General features: G+C 42.9%; 1 protein-coding gene and 1 pseudogene across 1 annotated transcript in view; both read right to left on the minus strand.

Annotated features, from left to right (window-relative positions):
• The window catches only part of LOC126336648 (probable G-protein coupled receptor CG31760), a 1,468,739-nt gene that overhangs the window by 304,809 nt on the left and 1,148,443 nt on the right, over positions 1-15,487 (minus strand). The gene's annotated exons all lie outside the window — the stretch shown is intronic.
• Positions 9,663-9,780, minus strand: LOC126337249 (5S ribosomal RNA; annotated as a pseudogene).

Below are 15,487 nucleotides of genomic sequence, written 5' to 3' on the forward strand. Positions count from 1 at the left end.
ACAACAACCAAGAGGGAATGACAAGAGTGGACGATCAAGAATGAAGTGCTCGTATTAAGAAGGGAGTAAGACAAGGCTGTAGCCTTTCGCCCCTACTCTTCAATCTGTACATCGAGGAAGCAATGATGAAAATAAAAGAAAGGTTCAGGAGTGGAATTAAAATACAAGGTGAAAGGATATCAATGATACGATTCTCTGATGACATTGCTATCCTGAGTGAAAGTGAAGGAGAATTAAATGATCTGCTGTACTCTAATGAGTATACAGTATGGTTTGAGAGTAAATCGGAGAAATACGAAGGTAATGAGTAGTAGTAGAAATGAGAACAGCGAGAAACTTAACATCAGGATTGATGGTCACGAAGTCGTTGAAGTTAAGGAACTCTGCTACCTAGGCAGTAAAATAACCAATGACGGACGGAGCAAGGAGGACATCAAAAGCAGACGTTCTATGGCAAAAACGGCATTTCTGGCCAAGAGAAGTCTACTAATATCAAATACCGGCCTTAATTTGACGAAGAAATTTCTGAGGATGTACGTCTGGAGTACAGCATTGTATGGTAGTGAAACATGGACTGTGGGAAAACCGGAACAGAAGAGAATCGAAGCATTTGAGATGTGGTGCTATAGACGAATGTTGAAAATTAGGTGGACTGATAAGGTAAGGAATGAGGAGGTTCTACGCAGAATCGGAGAGGAAAGGAATATGTGGAAAACACTGATAAAGATAAGGGACAGGATGATAGGGAATCTGCTAAGACATGAGGGAATGACTTCCATGGTACTAGAGCGAGCTGTAGAGGGCAAAAACTGTAGAGGAAGACAGAGATTGGAATACGTCAATCAAATAATTGAGGACGTAGGTTGCAAGTGCTACTCTGAGATGAAGAGGTTAGCACAGGAAAGGAATTCGTGGCGGGCCGCATCAAACCAGTCAGTAGACTGATGACCAGAAAAAAAAGACGTTCGTATACTTTAAAGGATTTTTTTTATTATAAGGAAGGTGTTTATTTGAAATTGTTTGTGTGACTTGTTGTCCAGAGTTTCAGCCGTTGCTTGAAATTTGTTTGTGGCCTTCATCCGTGCAATAAGTTAATATTTCTTTGATTAGGCTTTCAGCCGTTCTGTTGTAAGTTTAAAAAGAAATTTCTTGATTAGAAAAAATGTTTATTAATGTGTTTGAATTGTAGTTGTCCTTCAGATGTGTAGTGTAGGCCTTCGGCAGCTAATTGTTTTCAGTTGCATGTTTTTTTAAATTACCTTCTATTTGTAATAGCTTTTGATTTCTAAGCCTTCAGCCGTTCTTGTTTTTGGTGTGGTTTTGGGACTTCAGCTCACAAAGCATCCCAAGTTTTCTTTAATTAGGCCTTCAGCTGTATTGTCTAATTGTGGTCTTCTGAAGCAGTATGTAAATAAGTGGTTCTTAGAAAAATAAAGTTGTGTGTTAGATTGTGCAACTCACAGTAACTGTTTACAGTCCCATCCACAATCGTAACCTTATACCCACCAAACAGGTTTCAGTGCTTTTGACAGTAGTGAACTAATACGACGCTACACATTATTATAGCAGGCCAAGCTACTTTTATTGAATGCTGCACCAACTTGAAAGTGACATAGATACATGACACTATTTTCCAACATAGTCACCAAGTCAAGAGATATCCGCTCTTTGGTCACAGAGACATTCCAGGGCCGCCATGTGAACGTCATTATCTTAGGACGACGTCTTTCCCCCAAGATCTTCTTCCAGCTTGCCGAAAAATTGGAAATCGCAATGATGTAAGATCAGAATTTTTATTCAGCATCACTCATATCAGTGCAGCCTTCGTCAAATTTTTAGCTACAGCTGGACGCTACATTGCATTTGGTGCGTATATTACAAGAATTTCACAGTGAGTCTGTGTGCAATTTAGACTTTCTGCCCACAAGAATCCTAATGTCCTGCGTACGTCAGACTTAGACTACCTTTCCAGTTGGTACGCCATTTCAGTCACACATGGCAATGCACCTGGTATCAGTACCGAAGCAAAACTGTATCTGCAACAAACCGGGAATATCCCTTCTGACAGTGTGCCACTCTTCTTGGGCAGCAACGGCCTTGCTGTGGGACAACATCTGTAACTTACTTTCTGAGGAACTATGTAATATTTCTTCCGGAGCCCCTAGCATAAACTAAAAACAAATTCAAACAGCGCCTAACACTAGTTGCGAAATTCTGTTCTGTTAAGTGTAAACACGGGGAAAAGAAAGCGCTGAAAACAAATAAGATGGAATGCGGCCAAGTTTTTCACCCGGTTCCGGAGGACGTCTCGAGAGAGAAGTAGCGGCATATGGACGGTGGGAGTTGGCTAGAAGTTTGTTCGCGAGCAGGGCCACAATTCATGAGAGCGGAGACCTCTCTCTCCTACGAGATGAGTTCTTGCCGGGCTAAGAGCTCGAAACACTCAAATCACACTTCGACCTCACACTTCCGATAACCAACGTAAAATAATGTTTGCACTATATTCTATAGGAAAATTCTTTATCAATATTTCAAAATAAGCGTTAATCCGCAACCTGAAAATAGTAAACAGTTCGTTACTCCCACGATTAAAGAGTTAAAAATTTAGGTAGAAAAGTGAAGTTAGAGTTTAGCGACCCGTCGATATCGTCGTGATTATAGACGGAGCGAAATATGAGTGGATAAGAGCGGTAAAGACTAGCCCTTGAGCGAAGGAACACTGCAGTATTCACGTAATGCGACTCTGGAAAATACAAGAAAATCAGGATGACTACACGAGACTGAATCGCAATACTCCGGAATTTGAGCCTTGTGTAGCACACACACTCATTCTCTATTTAAAAAATTTCCATCAGTGGCGTACCGATGTTAACAACCACCTTGGTATACTGCTCCTCGCATATTTACTGGCACTGGCTGTGCATTTTACAGAACTTGTTATTAACAACTGAATCAACCGCGTTTTCATAAATTTACAATTTCACATTTCTGAATCTTGAACAGAAGCTGCCAATCTTCTACCATTTCGGAATCTGACTGAATATTTCTGCAGATTTTTTCAGGTGGTACTTCATTACACGTAGCTCCATCATCTGGAAAAAAGTATGTGGTTACTGAATGCCCGGTCACAGAAATACAACAAGGACAGCAAGGATCCCAACTCAAGATAACGTGCTGTATCCTCTCTGCCAACAAATCCGTAGTGCAGTTACATATTTTTTTCATACCCCATTTAATCGTACTTTCGCTAATACTCATTGATACGCTAACGACTGTAATGTTGCTGGGAAATCAAGAAGTACTGCATCCGTCATCACATATATACACGGCTTTCAAGATATTATGTGAGAACAGCAGAAGTTGGTTTCCAACATGACTGATGTTTTCGGAATGCATGCTGGCTACCAAGGAGGCCGTCATTTTGTTCGAGATTCCTTATTACGTTTGGTAACTGAATATGATGCGGGATTTGACAACAGATGGGTGTCAGTGAGATAGGACGGTAGTTGAAATAGCTCTAAGCACCATGGGACTTAGCATCTGAGGTCATCAGTCCCCTCAGTTCTGGGCGCTTCAGTCTGGAACCGCATGACCGCTACGGTTGCAGGTTCGAATCCTGTCTCGGGCATGGATGTGTGTGATGTCCTTAGGTTAGTTAGGTTTAATTAGTTCTACGTTCTAGGCGACTGATGACCTCAGAAGTTAAGTCGCATAGTGCTCAGAGCCATTTGACACCACACACATCCATGCCCGAGGCAGAATTCGAACCTGCGACCGTGGCAGCAGCGCGGTTCGGGACTGAAATGCCTAGAACGGCTTGGTCACAGCAGCCGGCTAGGACGGTAGTTCTGAGGGTATATTCTGCTACTCTCCTTGTTGTTAAAGGACAGTTTTTCTTTCCAAAACTGCTCCATAACGTAATAAATAAACAACTACCCTAAATTAAGACTACCAGATCAACTGAAATTATTATGTAAGTGAAACAAACACCGGTAATTACGAAACTAACAAGCGTTTTCCGGTTTCATTTCTATTCGGTGAAAGATGAGTGTCATATTTTTCTGCAAGCTGAGTCCGCTGGCTGAATGTGTAAAGGTTAAGACTGCAGGGGTACAACGGCAAGCGAGTCGTAAAACTGTTCCTCGTACAAAGGATGATTTATGAGCTAGGCTCACACGGGAAGGATGGGCTCTGCCCGAGACGATGTCCCACGCTCCGATAAGAGCCTCGGGAGGGCTAGAGGTGGCATTTACCAGGCTGTAAACTGCTACTGTGAGAAGCAGCGTAAAGAGAGCTTTCTAAAGATAGAAATCTACACAGGGGGTGGGAAAATACAGAGCGAGAAATAGCTGTTGGTCTCAAAGGAGATCAGCAGCAGTGTCTGTTTAAATTTTGTAACGGAGTTCTGAAATAGTTCAGCAAAATTATTTTTGTAGCAGGATGAAGACTCGAGGGTGCATTCGTGCAGGACCTATCACTGAATAAAACGTGAAGTCATTATCGTAGTGGGATGGAATTTCTGTTTCACTTCCACACTCTAAAAGACAAATGTATGTTGAATGGTTAATCACAGCAGATACTTTCGGGGAAGGGAGTTGTTACTATTGTTCTAAATTTTTCACTTTTGCAACTTGGAAGGTCTACGGCGAATTGTTAACGTGAACCCTGTACTGGCAGAACCAGCAAGATTTTGAGAAGCAGAGCATATACACACTTCGTCTTAGATCTCCAGGTGGGGAACTTCCTCGTCTTGGACCGCAAGAGGGTGAGATACGTTATCCATATAGCTGCTGAGAGAGAGCATCTCGTCCTAGAGTTGATCATCGATGGGGCTGAACTTGTAACTCTCAGCCACTACTACACCTATCCTCTTAAATTTAGAAGTGTTAAGCATGAACGACATTTGCGTGACGAGGGAACCATGAAGTTGTTTGTTCCAAATTAGTGTAGTGCTTTTCAAAATTAATTTAAGGAGTCAGCTAGTTGAAAATATGCGCTTAAGCAAGGGAACTTGTATGTACTTTTCTTTAATCTGTTGACTAATTAAGCAGTGATGCGGGTGTTTACGTTAACACAGCTAATTATATCACTTCATTTGCAATCATACCCACCTGTACTAAAATATTATCGTAAATGTTCAGTAATTCATTTGAACTTTGAGCATTTCATAATTAATTGTTTTGCCTAACTAATGACAGGAATCAAGTTAATCTAGGTAAAAAAAAGAAAGAAACTGGATTTTAGTGTGGTTTCATTTAGTAGTTTGATGAGACTCGTTTCTCATAAAACACTGACAGAAAAAAATTCGCACCACCATGAAGGAGTTCTGCGCCATAAACGAAAGTTGATAGGCGTGTTTCTAAATTTGAAAAGTAATATCTATTAATATTTCGCATCTGTAGCATAAGACTGGAGTTAGCAATCAGGTTTGTTTTAAATTCACGCTGTAACTGTCGTGAGCGTTAATTTGAGATCGGGTGTGGTGAGCTGATGTTAGTCAAGCATACCTTTAAGGAGACAAAGACGCCATTAGCAACACCTCACTGAGTTTGAACAATGGGACACGAGAAGCTGGAAGTTCCTTCTGCAGTACTGCAAAAATAGGTAGCAGGAATTTAGCCATTGGACATGACTGCTGGCAGCGGTGGTGAGGAGACTGTGCGGTCTGCAGAAGACCTCATGGCACCACCAGGGCGGAAGACCACCGTGTTCAGCGTATGGCTCTGGCGCATAGTGCTGCATCTGCAGCAGCTGTTTGAACAGCAGCTGGCTCCAGAGTGATACAACAAACAATTACACATCGGTTACTTTAAGGACAGCTCCGAGGCAGACGCCCTATGGCGAGCATTCCACTGACCCCAAAGCACAGCCATTTTGGACTCCAGAGGTGCCAACTGAGAACGCGTAGGAGGTCTGTTGTATTTTCTGACGAAAGCCGGTTCTGCCTCGGCGCCAGAGATGGACGTGTTTTGGCACGGAGGAGGCCAGCTGAGCGCCGGAAATCAATGCAATTTCATATGACAGCTGGAGCACTCTCGGTGGTTGTTCCACGCATTCTGACTGCAAATTTGTACATCAGTCTGGTGATTCGACCTGCTGTGCTGCCATTCATGAACAGCATTCCAGGGGGTGTTTTCCAACAATATAATGCTCGCCCACGTATCGCCTTCTGTAACCGAACATGCTCTCCAAAGTATCGACATGTTGCCTTGGCCTGCTCCACCACCACATCTTTCTCTAATCGATCACATCTGGGACATTAGCAGACGACAACTCCAGAACATCCACAAACAGCACTGACCGTCACTGTATTGACCAATCCAGTGCAACAGGTATGGAACTCCATCCGACAGACTGACATCTGGCACCTGAACAACGCAGTGCACAGATGCTTCCTTACTTGCATTCAACATTCTGGGGGTTACTTCGGTCATTAATGTACTAGCACTTCACATTTGCAATGACGTATCTCTCGCTTAATTAACCTGTTATATTGCAATGTTAATAATTTACATATGTTAACTAGAGAAATGGATTCACGAAATTTCATTGCTTTATATTAATTATTTTTTGGTGTTGTGTTAGACTATCTATGTTGTGTCAGTCTACCTATGTGAGCTATGGTACCCATTTTCATTTTGAATTGGGCCACCAATGTGTAGATTCCGATGTTCGTTAGCTTCTGTTACGCGACTTTTTCTTAATATTTTTATGGTTTCATGGTGCGGCCAGTTCACAGTATAGGTCATCAGTTTCAGATCTTCTTAACATCTCCGGGATGTGGTACATGCTCAGCTGTAGTCTCACATTGTAGGCGACGCTGATCTGTAGTTTCTTTAAATCAGTGGACACAGTTTTTTTGTGTAGTTATTTACAGTATATTGTAGCCACAATTGGAGCTAAGTCAGTTAAAGCTTTGCATAGAATCAAATAGGGATCCCATCGGGCCCTCAAGCGTTACTTGATTTTAAACGACTTTAGTTGGTTCTTAACGTCAGTCAGAGTAATGTGGACATCACTCATCTTTGCACTGATTCCAGATGTAAACTGGGGTAGTACTTCGAGATGTCCGTCCTTATTGTAACTTACGTCAAATCTGAAAAAAAACATAATTTTGGATGATCGACCTAATATTTACAGGTCACACAATTTCTGAATTTGTTTTTAATTTGTACACGAGCCACTCAAGCTCGCCTTCTGTTTTATGTGTTACGAAAATATCGGCAGCATATAAAAGATTGTTTACAACTGTATCCTTACTTGATTTTGTGTCAGAATTTACCTGTGTCTCGGTTTTTTTTTTTTTTTTTTTAATTCGAATGAGGTGATGGTAGTATCCTTCGGCATTCAGTAAGTTCCACATTTTAGTTCGGTTCAGTCTTTCAAAAACTTGTAAACACTATAAATCTACAGTGTGTAACATCATTCTCGACTCTTATCTTTCTTTAACATTGTCCACTGTAGCCATGAAAAAAAGATGCAGTTTATTATGGGCTAACCTTATGAAATGAGGAATGTCTGTTGCTGCTACGCGCGCGCACACACACATACACACACACACCTACGCCGCTGAAGATGGTAGCAGTCTAAATCATTTAAGAACATGAAACTGTTTCTCAGGATGATGAAACATGTAAGACAATCATCGCAAAGGAATAAAGAGAATTCCACTGCAAAAACAGGGTAAAGAGACAACAGATGCACTCACGTTATATTTTCAAAACAATTACGTATTAATGTTATATGCTGCGATAAGTAAACAACAGCGGAATGTAAACAATAATCACCAGTAACTAGTAACTGTGAGTGATCTCGTAACACTGTTCTCATCTTCATAAACGGCATTATTGTAATGTATATAGTATTTCATGCAACAAAACTGTGTTGAAACACAGTGAGCTAATGTTATGAGCCTAAATATAAAGCCCATCGAAAAAGATAAACACTGTATTAATGGCGAAATGCAGGCTAATATTCTGTATTCAGGGGGTTCGTAGTCGACAATGACTTGCACGAGGCGAGCGGTGTACCTGACGGGAGGCCCTAGCCACACGACATTTCACCACAGCTTGCTAATCAGAACTTAGTACGTAAATGCATGGAGGATGAGAGCACTCATCTGCTGACGTTGGTGGGCTTTCAACATCACTCGGAATTGCATCGGTTGGCGAAAAGCTGGACTAATTAAAACGTCGTATCGGTGTTTACGCGTTATTTATGACTAGTCCTGCATTGTATAACATCCTCATCAGCGACGTACCATGTTAGGAATAAATAATTTACGTTTCTACTGCCACTATGATTTTAATGAATAACGTTTGGAACGCGTACTGATTGCTTTTCGGCATCACAGCGAATAATGATCTACTTCACAGCCGAGAGGGTGAGACGATTTGAGCATATGCCAATTAACGTTTCCCCGCTCATTATTTAGTTCAGTCTGTTGGAATTAGTACTTCAGAACTACTTTCTGTGATTTGTTTCTTACCTTTCGCCTAATCCTCATATTCCTTTTTCCACCTAAATCTCAATTTAGCACTGCGTATCGATTTGCGGTACCTGGAACTATGTCATTCGTTTGAATTAATAAAATGTTAATGAAAAATTTTCTGTTACGTACTTTAAAAAGGAAGAGCTGCCAAAATTAATAAATAATGCATGTACCAAACAAAGTTTCACAAGAAGTATAGGCTCTATCTAACATTTATTGCTTCCTACGACACAAGAACCTGAAAAGTTTGAAATTACGAAGCGTTTTTTACGCCTCATCAATAGTCTAATTTTTTCTGGAAACGATAAGCGTAACTTCCGACGACCGCCTTAATCAATTTGCGAGGGAAGGAAAGGAATGGAATTCTTTTAGCATTTATTATACGTATCAGGGGAAGTTTCATACTACGAGACACTGGCGTGAATTAGTTCTGATTGTATTTAGCTAGCACTAGCAAAGATATAGCAGTGAAGTTTGAAGCTCTCTAGAGATATTTTTTTTTGTACCATTGACAATGTAGCAACGCCTTGTCTCAAGAAAAAAAAAAACGTAATTGAAGACCATCGTGATGTTTCTTTACAGGTATTTTAAGCGGAAAAAATCGCAGAAAATGAGTTTCTAGAGACGTGCAAAATATGCTGTTTCCTGAGTTCCTTACAGCCATTTTCGAATGTTTAGTTTTCAGCAATTTGTTTCCTGAACGGGTGAGAGAGACTGCAGTAGCCGCCCTCTCATTATAAATATACAGCGTTAACGCACAGCTTGGTCGGTTGAGCAATCAGAGAAATGAATATTTGAAGTTAAAATTTTCTGGGTTATTAGGCCGAGTCATGACGGGGCCTAATAACCCAGAAAATTTTAAATTCAGTGACAACGGCCACGAAAGCCTGCACAATTACATAAATGAATATTTTACACGCAATCACAGAATCAGTTGATACGAAATACTGAAATAAAAGTAAACTCAGTCCAGATAGGCTTTGGAAGGCCCATCGGTACCGTCCGGCCGCCGTGTCATCCTCGGCCCACAGGCGTCACGGGATGCGGATATGGAGAGGCATGTGACCAGCACACCGCTCTCCCGGGTTATGCCAGTTTACGAGACCGGTGCCGCTACTTCTCAACCAAGTAGGGCCTCAGATTGCCTCACAAGGGTTGAGGACACACCGCTTGCCAACAGCGCTCGGCAGACAGAGCGGTCACCCATCCAAGTGCTAGCCCAGCCCGACAGCGCTTAACTTCGGTGATCTGACGGGAACCTGTGTTACCACTGCAGAAAGGCCGTTGGCATCGTTACGAAATAATTAATTGAAATGGCTTGTACTTGGAGTACAAGTTTGAATCTTGTACGCAATAATTATAAACTGCCATAATACACTCCTGGAAATGGAAAAAAGAACACATTGACACCGGTGTGTCAGACCCACCATACTTCCTCCGGACACTGCGAGAGGGCTGTACAAGCAATGATCATACGCACGGCACAGCGGACACACCAGGAACCGCGGTGTTGGCCGTCGAATGGCGCTAGCTGCGCAGCATTTGTGCACCGCCGCCGTCAGTGTCAGCCAGTTTGCCGTGGCATACGGAGCTCCATCGCAGTCTTTAACACTGGTAGCATGCCGCGACAGCGTGGACGTGAACCGTATGTGCAGTTGACGGACTTTGAGCGAGGGCGTATAGTGGGCATGCGGGAGGCCGGGTGGACGTAGCGCCGAATTGCTCAACACGTGGGGCGTGAGGTCTCCTCAGTACATCGGTGTTGTCGCCAGTGGTCGGCGGAAGGTGCACGTGCCCGTCGACCTGGGACCGGACGCAGCGACGCACGGATGCACGCCAAGACCGTAGGATCCTACGCAATGCCGTAAGGGACCGCACCGCCACTTCCCAGCAAATTAGGGACACGGTTGCTCCTGGGGTATCGACGAGGACCATTCGCAACCGTCTCCATGAAGCTGGGCTACGGTCCCGCACACCGTTAGGCCGTCTTCCGCTCACGCCCTAACATCGTGCAGCCCGCCTCCAGTTGTGTCGCGACAGGCGTGAATGGAGGGACGAATGGAGACGTGTCGTCTTCAGCGATATGAGTCGCTTCTGCCTTGGTGGCAATGATGGTCGTATGCGTGTTTGGCGCCGTGCAGGTGAGCGCCACAATCATCAGGACTGCATACGACCGAGGCACACAGGGCAAACTCCCGGCATCATGGTGTGGGGAGCGATCTCCTACACTGGCCGTACACCTCTGGTGATCGTCGAGGGGACACTGAATAGTGCACGGTACATCCAAACCGTCAATGAACCATCGTTCTACCATTCCTAGACCGGCAAGGGAACTTGCTGTTCCAACAGGACAATGCACGTCCGCATGTATCCCGTGCCACCCAACGTGCTCTAAAAGGTGTAAGTCAACTACCCTAGCCAGCAAGATCTCCGGATCTGTCCCCCATTGAACATGTTTGGGACTGGATGAAGCGTCGTCTCACGCGGTCTGCACGTCCAGCACGAACGCTGGTCCAACTGAGGCGCCAGGTGGAAATGGCATGGCAAGCCGTTCCACAGGACTACATCCAGCATCTCTACGATCGTCTGCATGGGAGAATAGCAGCCTGCATTGCTGCGAAAGGTGGATATACACTGTACTAGTGGCGACATTGTGCATGCTCTGTTGCCTGTGTCTATGTGCCTGTGGTTCTGTCAGTGTGATCATGTGATGTATCTGACCCCAGGAATGTGTCAATAAAGTTTCCCCTTTCTGGGACAATGAATTCACGGTGTTCTTATTTCAATTTCCAGGAGTGTATCTTATCATCTTATTGAAACTGTCCCCCCAGTTCTACTTTCGTCCCATTAAGTGCAATATCGACGGTACGTTTATTTAAATTGTCAGTAATGTTGCATCTAAGGGCAGGAAAGCTAAGTGTAGGTGCTATAAGCAAGGCGCATATTTTTACCGTTACGCGCATAGATATCTAAACTCCCGACATCCTTGAACGTGGGGAACAGCACAGCACTCGGGGTGCTCCACGTCTTCCCAACGGTGTGAGTTACTTGCCTTTGACTTGGGCAAGATGGAAGTGGTTGCCTCAAGTCACTTCCTTTTTCTCGAATCAGGAGCCAGGTGGTGGAGGACATAGCACAAAAATGTGAACAACGACGCTATAAAGGCGTTAGTGTCTCGTTGTTAAAACGTCAGTTAGGATATGTTCACATGACAGAAATCTGACGCTGTATGCCGGTGTAAATATTGCATATCCCTCTGATTCCTCCCACAGACAATTAATTCTTTTGAATGATCAGCGCAAATAATGGACTATGTGCTGCTACCCTCAACCACACTGCAGCTCTGAAATCGATCCAATAGTTCTGTGTGATCCTGTAAGTAATACTGGTCCGATGTCCTCTGGTTTGGAGAATATCTGTTCCGTTTAATCTGAGCGGTTACTCTTTCGGAGATATCGTTGACTAACATTAGTTCGTCGATTGTACCACTTTTAATTAATTCAGCTAACCTTGCAAGTACAGTAAGTTTATGAGCCATCCGCAATTTTTCTTTCCTATAGAACACGTAAATACCTACTACTGATTTAACTTCTTTCGATCCGAATGGTGTCTTTTCAGAACTTCTGACCACTTCTCTCCAATTTTCTTTTCTTTTTAATTTTTAAGTTTTTCGAGATATGGAAATCTAAAAGCTTCTGTCGAAACGTATTCTTTGTAGAGATTTCATGTTCTTCAGTCATAATCTCTTCAGACCCCATCTGATTTTTTGAGGCATCTTTCATCAGGCAGATTTTTTCCGCTTGATGTGTTAAATTATTCTTTTGCTTATACGCCGGCTGCGGTGGTCCAGCGGTTCTAGGCGCTCAGTCCGGAACCGCGTGACTGCTACGGTCGCAGGTTAGAATCCTGCCTCGGGCATGGATGTGTGTGATGTCCTTAGGTTAGTTAGGTTTAAGTAGTTCTAAGTTCTAGGGGACTTATGACCACAGCAGTTGAGTCCCATAGTGCTCAGAGTCGTTTGAACCATTTTTTGCTTATACTTTTTTCACTCATCCGAACTAGATGTCCGTAAAACATCATTCTACGTTTCCTCCTCGTTACCTTTAGTTGTACAGCTTCCTTGCACTGATGTTACAATTTTTCTTCGTATACTCACCGTTGTGTTTTGCTGGCCCCAATATTTAGCTTTCTTTTCGAAGATTTGTAGTTATCTCGTATTACAGAAATCCAAGCATTAGACTGCTGGTTTTATTATCTAGTGTACCATAATACGATAGCTTTGCTTAAGAGAATCTGATCTCTTCCGTCAACGAAAAAGCCATTTCCATCCTCCTTGCCCTCAGTTTCATAGCCTCCCCGACATGGCCCTTGATTTGTGTAGCCTCATCAACATATCCAAATTAATTATTCGTTTTAATTCTTCCGTAACCTGTATTCATGGACTCTGAAGCATATACTAGATCTCTCATATATTCTATCTTCGCATAAGGAGTGTGAAGGCCTAGATTTGCTGCCATTGATTCTAAATGCTGGTTTTTCTTGTTGCCATAGCTGTGTCTCCGAACGTTATTGCCAGATCACAGGCAAAATCTAAACATGACATTCTAAGATTTTTGCCTTTATAGTTCAATTTTTTGGAGAACTGTAGAACTCCTCTTGATACATCACTCCTGCACAACACAACGGAAGCAACTACTGGAGTAGCGGAGTGCTTGTGGAGTACACATAGGAGTTTTTTAGGCCAGGCAGAAGTTTGAGATACTCTGATGAACACTCGACAGTCTAGACGCATGTGACAAAATCAGATGACGTTCAGAGTGAAAGTGGAGAGATTAGACTGAGCAAAGGTTGAGAATTTGTACGGGCGCTGATAACCGTGCAGTTGAGCGCCCCAGAAATCAAATATCATCATCATCATCATCAGAGTGAAGACACTTTGATGCGGGTAAGGAAATCAGACAGCCTTCAGAGTAACGATACTTCGACTGCCAAAATTTGATCAGTAAATTCTCGAAGTATGCGAGACAAAGTTCACGAATTTACTGACATCCATGAAATTTGTGACTCTGAAATTATTCTCGCAACCGAGAGCTAGCTGAATTCCGAAATAGAAAGCTCTGAAATAGCTAGTACTCATGGAACGTATGATGGAAAGACATATTAGCCGCCATAGGAACGGAAGTGTTTATTGCAGTTATATATAAAAAAAGTTTTCTTTGCTAAGTTCGAATGTGAGTGTGACTGTGAAGCCGTGTTTTCCATCTTTCACGGATTCTGTTTCGGCATAGGGTATCTGAAGACCTGTTTTTTTCAGCGATTTTTTAAATGTTGATTTCAAATCAGGTGAAATTAAGCCAATTGTTGGATGTTTTTACCGGCCACTCGATTCCGCCGTCACAGTTTTAGAGCCATTCAAAGAAAGTCCATTCTCAGTAGTGCAGTATAGCTGGACGAGACTTTAACGTACCAAATATGGACTGGTACATCTATGGTTTCATTGAAGGGGATATAGACAGGGAGTCTTGTAAATGACTTTTGAACATCCTTTCCCAAAACTGTCTTGAACAGATAGTTAAACAAGCCACGCGCAACAGAAATACTTAAAACCTTGCAACTACAAACAGGCCTTACCTTCCCAATGGTGACAGTGACGAGACGTAGATTCGTGATCGTTAGGTCATCATAGCAACGCATGTTATTAAAGGTAATAAATCAATTAAGAAGGGTAGGAGAGTGTATTTGCTAGAAAAAACAGATAATCTGTTGTTGGCATCCCACTTAGACAATGGATGGACATAATTTAGTTCCAGTATTTTGGAGGAGACGAATTATGGACAAGGTTTAAATGGACTGTAAATCGCCCTCTGGAGAAGTATGTGCTTAGTAGGAGGCTTTAGGACGGAAAAGACCAATTGTCGTTCACTAAGAGAATTTCGAAAATTCTCAGAAAGCGAAAAAGTTGTACTTTCGGATCAAAAGAGAATGCGCAAGTGACAGTAGGCAAAAGTTGGTGCAGATTCGTGTGCCTGTAAGAAAATCGATGCGCGAAGAATAAAACTACCACCGTCATACCGTAGCACTACACTTGCCGAGAATCCGAGGAAATGTTGGTCCTACATAAAATCGATGAGCAGGACCTATCCAATCACTTGTCGTCTAGTCCGGTGTGACAACGGAAGGCAGAAAAAGAAAAGCTGAAGTTTAAAATTTCGCATTAGGAAGTGGTTCACGCAGGAGGGTCATGTAGACATATCGTTGATTGTTCGTTGCACAGGCTCCCGTATGCAGAACATAGTAATAGGCACACCTGGCGTAGAGGAAAATCTGAAAAGTGGAAAACAAGTAAGCCGCCAGGTCCCGACGGAATCCCGACTCGGATTTGCAAAAAGTATTGTACCGTATTGGCCTACTACTTATCTTGCACGTATCGCGAATCTCTCGCTTAGCGCTAATTCCCAAGCAATGGGGAATCTCCCGTATATAAGAAGGGTGAAAGAACGGACCCATAAAATTGCAGACCAACGTACGTAATATCTTTTGCTGCAGAATTCCTGAACATAACCTCAGTTCAAATATAATACATTTCTTGAGTCAGGAAAGTTTTTGACCACTCTTGCGAAATCAGTTAGTCCTTTTCTCAAATTAATCATGGATAAAGGGCAACAGGCAGACTCCATATTTCCGGAAAGCGTTTAACACAGTGCGAACCTGCGACCGTACCGGTCGCGCGGTTCCAGACTGTTGCGCCTAGAACCGCTCGGCCACCAAGGTCGGCGCTGTGTGCTACAGTCATGCCGATTAAACATATAGGCGTAACGTTGCATTGTGATACGAAATGGAAAGAGCATATGAGAACAGCAGTAGGGAAAGCGAATGGTCGACTTCGTTTTATTACAATAATTTTAGGAAAGTGTGTCTCATCTACAAAGGAGAATAATAGAAAAGAGAGGTTCATCTGTAATGAAGACCGGATACAGAGCAGTAAGGACCATTCTT

The sequence above is a fragment of the Schistocerca gregaria genome, chromosome 2, assembly GCF_023897955.1.
Source record: "Schistocerca gregaria isolate iqSchGreg1 chromosome 2, iqSchGreg1.2, whole genome shotgun sequence".
Taxonomy (NCBI): Eukaryota; Metazoa; Arthropoda; class Insecta; order Orthoptera; family Acrididae; genus Schistocerca; species Schistocerca gregaria.